General features: G+C 37.3%; 1 pseudogene; it reads left to right on the plus strand.

Annotated features, from left to right (window-relative positions):
• Positions 1-5,525: 5,525 nt before the first annotated feature.
• LOC129230190 (uncharacterized) lies at positions 5,526-7,755 on the plus strand (annotated as a pseudogene).
• Positions 7,756-7,958: the final 203 nt, after the last annotated feature.

Below are 7,958 nucleotides of genomic sequence, written 5' to 3' on the forward strand. Positions count from 1 at the left end.
TAATCTGTTAGTGGCCAATTTTTCAGTGGTGAGAGCTTTTGATTAATTTTGTTTGAGATATTCATAACCTTGAGAAAATAAACTTTTTATAGTAATATACAACTTAGTACTTCAATTTCGTTTTACTGCTTGTTCATTTTGTTCAATTTTATTCTATTGAATGAAAACTGCCTTGTTGTATTGAAATTTTATTAAATTTTTCTTCGCAAATAGTAGATAAAGGTTAATAAATGTTATAGAAGTGTGATACAATAAAGTTACATAATTCTACTTAGTCAAAGCTACAATTCCTCTATCAATTTTATCTGATTATTCCAAAGAATTTTATCGAGCCAAACCAGTTTGCAAAGCAATCTTATGTGCTTATTAATATTTCAAAATCGTTGCATTTATGCTAGGCATTCAGCAAGTTAGTCAATTACTATTATTTCGATGTAGGATGTGCATATTAATTTTATTGCGACTTTAAATTTTAAGTTTTTTTTTTTTTTTTCAAAATATGAAGGAAAGAACATTCAGCGGTCGAACTAGAAAAAAATTAGGTCCGTTAACAGACTCTTCAGAAAAAATTTAATCAAAAAAAAATCCGAAAATAAAAAAAGACTCTTGACAAAAATCAAAACTGTTCAAAAACTATATGGACTATTTCTAGCCTTAATTATTTCTCTCGAAATTACTTATTAGTTTTCACAAAATTCCAAAAACAGGACCCCGGTAAGAAAAATCCTTGATTGACCTTTGATGCTAATGAAACTTCTAATGAAGTATTCCGAGGATATAAGATACAGATAAGCTCGGGAAAACCTAAATTACAATAAGCGACATTTTTTAAATATTCATTCCTTATGTTATGTATTCACTTGCTATAACCTATTTGGTTTTCCGAGGACAAGAAAAAAATCGACAAAGTTATTGATGAACTAGTATCGAAATAGCTTACGATTGACGAAGTGCCTATTATTTAGGAGAAGCAATGTAAATTTCAAAATTAAAAGAATACTGAAATTGAGGTATAAACGGTACAACTTTGTGCCAAGGGGGCCACAATGGGCCGTGGCGATGATTTTGCTCTCGAGTGGCCAATTTTTCGAACTTACGAGTTCCAAAAAAAAAAATCACCATTTAGGTAGTTAAAAACGCTTTATCAGAGATCATTGTTTTTGTAGGATTTAGGTAATTTAGTCCTTCTTAGTGCATGATTCGACTCGTTCATGAAATAGCCAAAAGTCTCCTATAGGCAAACCACTAATACCCTGTTCGCACTGCCGTACTTAACCGTAGTTTATGTAACTTGGCTTAAGTTAACGCACTTGTTCAACGCACGGTGTTCGCACTGGATTTAGAAACTCAGTTAAATACTCTCGAAACCATGATAGTAAAGTGCGGTTAATGCTACTGGTTTCTAGGCTATTTCAGCATTTGTTTATATTCTTCAACAGTTCAACATTATGGTTGCGACTTTAATCTCAGCTCTGGTGAAAAGACGAAAGCTTTTGCGATTGCAATTAATGCAAAAGCTAATCATGATTTGCGTTTTGCACTTACTTCAATTATAAAACGTATACCGTTTGCCAAAATGTGATAAGTGGTGGACGGATATTGTTCTCCCTATATCGGACAATGAATTCCGAAAGAATTTCCGCATAGGGAAGAAAACCTATCATTTTCTCTGTGAGAAAATGACTATAATCGGAAGGCAGGTCACGAACTGCAATTCAGCTATTCCGTTAGATAAACGGATAGCGGTGGCAATTTATAGCCTATTGTCTTCTGCCGAATTCAGGACTATTGCCAATTTATTCGGCATTGGCAAATCTTCGGTTTGCGAAATTTTGGAAGAATTTTGCACTGTGTGCAAATGTTCCTCACAGACTTCATCTACCTTCTGAAAGAAGAAGTAGCTCTGTAGGAAGTTGGGAATGGTTTCTGGGAGGTCTGGAATTTTCCCCAATATTTAGGCGCTGTCGATGGATGCAACCGCCGAAAAAGCATGCCCAATGCTACTACAACTACAAATCTTTCTATAGTGTTGTCCTAATGGCAGTAGTTGATTATGCCTACAAATTTCGGTACATAAACATTATGACTCTTCTTTATTACAAAATTCTGCTCTGCACCCATTTTTGACAGAAATTTCTTAATTATGGAAATTGGCGAAAGATTTCAGCGGCACCTAAGTACCTGTATGTTTGATAGGAGTTGCAGCCTTCCCGTTGCTTCCCACTTTGCAGAAACCATTCCAGGAATCTGAAAATATGCGAGATATCTGTATCGAATATAATTGCCGCCTAAGCGGAGGGAGACGAGTTGTTGAGACTATGGGGCGGCCATTATTATTGCAGTGAGTGATGGCTTCTACTGAACTCTTTGAGTCAGTGTATATACCCCATTTTTTGTGGTTGGATTGGGCTATTGATTGTAGAGATGCTACAGCTTCTATTTCTGAAGTAAAACCGAGAAAGATTGGTTTAATTTTTCTGCTGTAACTTGATCATTAATTATTGTAGAAAAGCCGACGTGATCCTTTGCTTTTGATTCGTCAGTGAAATTATCTTTATAATCAGAAAACTTGCTTTTAATATCATGGAAGATTTGTTGATAAACTGTATTGGCGGTAGTTTGTTTGGGGAATTTATAGAAATCATTGATTACAGTTGGCATTATTTCACACCATGGTTCAATAAGTTTTATTGTGTTCAGAGTTTTGAAATCTGATAGCTGCATGTCAAACAGCACTCGACGCATTCGGATCCCAAATGTTGGAGTCATGGAAGGACGATGTAAAAAAAAAAAAAAAATAAATAAATAAATAATAAAAAAAAAAAGATGGATTAAAAATAGAGATGTAGTGGACTACTAATGCAAGGTTCTGTTTAGAAGTGAAAATTTAAAAGAAGTTTGAGGCGTCTTTTGTTTCAAGGTTATTCAAGTGCAAGACTTTTTAAACGCGAGGTTCGAAAGCTTTTTTCGCTGCAGAGCCATAAATTTGGCATCCATAATCAAATTTTGAACGTCTAAGAGCCCAGTAGATTCTTAAACGAGACTCTGTATCAGCACCCCAAAAAGTATTTGCTACGTTTTTAAGGATATTTAATTTCAATGAACATTTCTTTTTTAACTCTTGTATACGCGGTATAAATTTAAGTTTATTATCAAGTGTGAGACCAAGGAATTTTCCTTGATCTTTTGCAGCTATTGGTTGATTGTTAAGGAGAAGTGTTGGAGAGTGAACGAAATGAGTCGCAAGGGAGTCAGCCACCTCTTTGTGATCAGATAACAGTTGACCATTTTTCTCCAGAATGAGAGCACAAGATGTATTGTAGTTACCAGTGATTATTTTAATTTTACTCCACAATGTCTTAGATGGGGTGGACGTCGTAATTGTGCTGACATAAGCCTGCTACGAGTCCCGCTGGCTTTTCCGTCGAATCCTCCGAGCTTCAGCACGAGCTCGTTTAAGTGCAACAAGATTTTGTGTGGTCGGATATCGACGAAATGTGCTCCATGCTTTTTTTTTTTTTTTCTTCTGAGCTTCATGGCAAGCAAAGTTCCACCAAAGTTTAGGAAATTTGATCCTGTCCTTAGTGGATCTTGGAATTACAACCTTCGCTGCCGTCAAGATAATGTCGGTTACTCGGCTTACCGCTACATCTATATCAATCACGTCTTCCAATGTTATTTCTGCAGACTGGGTAAATGCCATATCAGCTCGCTGAATGCGAAGTCGGGCTTGCTGATGCTTCATATGGCCGCAGCGTTGATCAGAGGTTATTCTGATCGGAAAGTGGCTACTGGTGTAGACACCGCCCTCCACCTGGAAATCCCAACGTGATAGAAAAGAAGGTGAGCATATTACGAGATCGATAGCATGGTAAGTCTGCGTAGGAAGATCAAAATGAGTGTTTTCACAGTTATTAAGAAGGCGAAAGTCAAATGTCTGAATGAAAAGGTTCGTTTCTATGTCAAGAAAATTGCCAACTTTAAAGATTATATAACATCTTTGCGAGAGACGCAATACATTCCTAGTGATTATTTGGGTTTGCTGAAATGCATAGTAGGCGCAAATCAGGATCTTCTTCAACGAGTTGTAAATAAAGCCCAAGGTGTTGCTTCGGCAGTGCAGTATTCTTCTGAGCTTCGGGCGTTTGCCTTAGCTTTGCACTGCTTCTCGCCCAAGGCATGCAGTTATGTTAGAAATGTTTTTGACGCTTGCCTCATGAAAGAACCAGTAAGACACGTTATGAGAAAACTGATGGCGAGCTTGGATTTACAGCTGAGTATTTTTCCACTTTAAAATCACTAGGTGATGCCGCTAAAGATAAGAAAAAGCATTTCTTATGGAATCTAGTTATTGATGAGGTGGCTGTGAGGAAAAGAACTGAATTTGATGGCAACAAATATCATGGCTATGCTGATTTTGGAAGTGGCATGGAAAACGCCTTAACCTTCATGCTAGTATGCATAAATACTAGTTGAAAAATTCCAATTGCTTACTTTCTGCTTGAAGGGATTAATAGTGAACAGCAGGCTAGCGTCATAACCACGGCATTAAGCCTTTCAGGTCAATCTGGAGCTGAAGTAATTAACATTACATTTAAGGGCACTTCAAATAATATTTGCACAGCCAAAAAAAATGGGTGTAGATCTTCTTGATCCAAATTTGACCAATACTACCTTTCCTCACACTAAAACTGGAAAATTAGTTTCTTTTCTGTGGCATGGGTCTACATGCCACAAGTTCAAATTAGAAACACTCTTGGAGGAAAAAAAAAACATAGTTGATCCTAATCGCAAACACATTCTTTGAGATCGTATTGAATCACTACACAAACTTCAAGAGCATGAAGGGGTCCATTTGGCGAATAAACATCGCAAACAACACATGCAATGAAAGTGAAATTGGCTGTGCAGATCCTCAGTAATTCTATTGCTTCTGCTATTGATCACTGTAGAGAAGATCTTAAACTCCTCAGAATTTGCCGCCGCAAAAGCAACCAGTGATTTTCTCCGCCTCATTCATAATGTCTTTGACATTTTAAATTCAAGAAATTTTTCACAACATGGCTGGAAGAAGCTCATTTCAGAAGCAAATTTCAGTGTTGCTGAAAACTTACTAAAATATGCTGATGAGTCTCTCTGTGGGCTAGTAGATTTAAAAGGCTATAAAATCATCGACTCTAACAGAAAAGTTGGTTGCGTGTTGCTATTAAAACAACATTGCATTTGTTTTCTTCATTTGCAGCTAAAGGAAAAGCCTTACATTTTTTGCCTTTATGCAAACTGAGCCAAGACCATCTTAAATTATTCTTTTCTAATATCAAGTCACTTGGCGGCTGTAACACCAACCCAACGTGCCGCAAATTTAAATCTGCTTACAAAAAATTAGTTCACTGTGAGCTCCATGAAGATTCGTTCGGCAACTGCCTCAAATTCGAAAATATATCCACATTAAAATGTGCCTCTACCAAAAACCCAGAGCCGGTAAATGCCATCAATACTACTGCTTAGAGATGGAATAGTAGTAGATGGATAGCAGTGAACATGCTCAAGAAGCTCAAGGCATCTCTGAAGATATAACTAAGGAGGAATGTGATGAGTTATATGCTCTTATTGGTCATGATTATACAATAAATGTGGAGCGCATAAGCAACACTGCCGAGAACGCCATCACATATATTGCAGGATATGTAGAAAGAAGCCTTTTAAATAAATTAAAAGCGTGAAATCTGCATAGAAGCGTTGTACCACCAAGGAGGTTTGACCAACTCACAGCTTAATATCTCGAAAAACACGTGGTGATTTAACATTCCCTTCGGGAAATCCCCCTGCCATCTCCTAATATCCTCTATGATGAATCCCACCAGCACCAAAAAGCGGGAATATGATAGATCGCCCGACGCAGTTTCCAAATTACCGAGGAAGAAAAACATGGCAAGTGAAGTCCAGCCTGGATCAGCTTTTCCGGAGAGAATTATGCCTGAAGGAGTCTTTCTAATTGGTGACGATGTTTTCGCTTACGCCGTGACTTATCTTAAAGTTGTGTCATTACATATTCGAAAATTTAAAAAGTACCGAGAAATTTTTTTATCCTACAAAGGAAGGTGTAACTCTACTCCCGTGGTGGACGGAAACTATCGTTGGAAGGAAAGCGGTTCCTCGTTCAGCAGCTCAACTCAAAATAATATTTTCTGATGAGCTACAGATTGAAACTTCAGACTTTATAAACTTTAAGTTCACGCGTTTCCACCTCCCAGAAAGAAGAAACATTTTTGCGGAGTATCACCATATCTGCTACACAATGGACTGAATTAATGGCCAAATTTCGACGTGCGTGCTGGACCTAATGTTTCATCAGATGAACTTCTTCTCTGCGTACAGTGCCTTCGCAGAGCTCCTATAGCTGACAAGGCCCTGCCTACTTCTCTTGATGTTAGCTTGGGTAAGCATTACCTTCAGGACGTACTCGAGGATGTCATAGCAAACATGCTGAAAGAAAAAGGATTAAAAGATCCTGAAACAATTGCCGAAGAACTGTATGGAAACAGAATCGAATGTTACAACTCTCTAGCATTAAGTTTGGACGACGTTTCGTGCATGGTGTAAGTCGTGCAGATGATATAAGCTTTTTTTTATCACTTTTAAAACTTAGTATTGTTATTTCTATTTATTTTCAGTACTTTTACGTTTAATGTTGTTTTTATTATTACTATTGTTTTCTGTCGATTATTAGGAGTCAACACAATCTTTTGTGGAGGCATCACAATTCTTTCACAATCTGCCATCGTTTCACCAAGTTGGTTCAGGATTTGAGGTACATTTTACTTCCAGAAATTATTTTTCGAACAAAAAAATTATGATTATTATTAAATTGTGATTACGATCGTTAATTTAAAAAATCATATTTCTTTTAGAGCAAACCTGGTCCCTAGAATGCAGTTCTAGCATACGTGGAAATTGAAAGTCAGAAGCTCCCTAATGTAAGAATATAAGAAAATGTTAATTTTATTTCTTATTTTATGTTTATTTATAGATGTTTAATTTCTCTTTTTCTCTTTTTTTTACAGTTGGAAAATGCATTGAGGCTTGAAGTACAGTCTGGGAGAAGGATTCAAAAGTATAACGCCGATCAGATCATCTTCAGGGCACATGTCGACCCAGAGCAGCTTCCCGATGATTTGCGGACCTGTCCCATGGCCGCCGCTCGCGAGTCTGTGCGGGAAGCTTTTCCGTTTGATACTGGAAAGATGGACGGCTGGTTTAAGAGGATCAGACTTGGTAAGGTTTTGCATTCAAGCCGAAGGGTTGGTTCGCCCCATCTCAACAAGGATAATGCCTGTATCCGAACTTAGCCATGAGGTTATACTTGTAGCGGTTCTCAAAGTTCTGTAATCGAAAGATCAAATTGTGATGAAAGCAGGCTTTTTTGGGGACGTGATAACCATACGTCGGGATGTGGGAGCTGGACGCGTCCGGATGTCTAACTTCATGGTGGATTCCATACTAACGATTCCATCAGACAACGAAGGACTCTGCAGGGCAAAAGTCATTTTACTTGCCTTAGCGTATTTAAACAACGATAAAAAATTAATTGATGTGCTAAGGGATAAACGGCGGAATACTTTGTTGAATACGGCAAAGGAGTTGCATGCTGAAGCAGGGGTGCCTTTGGGTCCCTGTACTTATTCGGAAATTGCCAAGTTTGAAGAACACTTAAATTTACAGATAGTCGTTTATTCCACTGATAATTTTAACTAGGTGAGTAGAAAGTTTTTATTCATTTGAAATAACTTTTATGTTTTACAGCGCATTAAATGCGTTGTTGTTATTTGGTTAAATATCGTTTTATTAATTTCTACTTATGATTTTTATTTTTAGTAGCTTCAGTACTTATTTCTTTTTATCGTACAAAGGCAAAATCAGAAACAGGCGAATAAACTTGCTTTTGAATGCAGGTCACT

Source organism: Uloborus diversus, chromosome 9 (genome assembly GCF_026930045.1).
Source record: "Uloborus diversus isolate 005 chromosome 9, Udiv.v.3.1, whole genome shotgun sequence".
Classification (NCBI taxonomy): Eukaryota; Metazoa; Arthropoda; class Arachnida; order Araneae; family Uloboridae; genus Uloborus; species Uloborus diversus.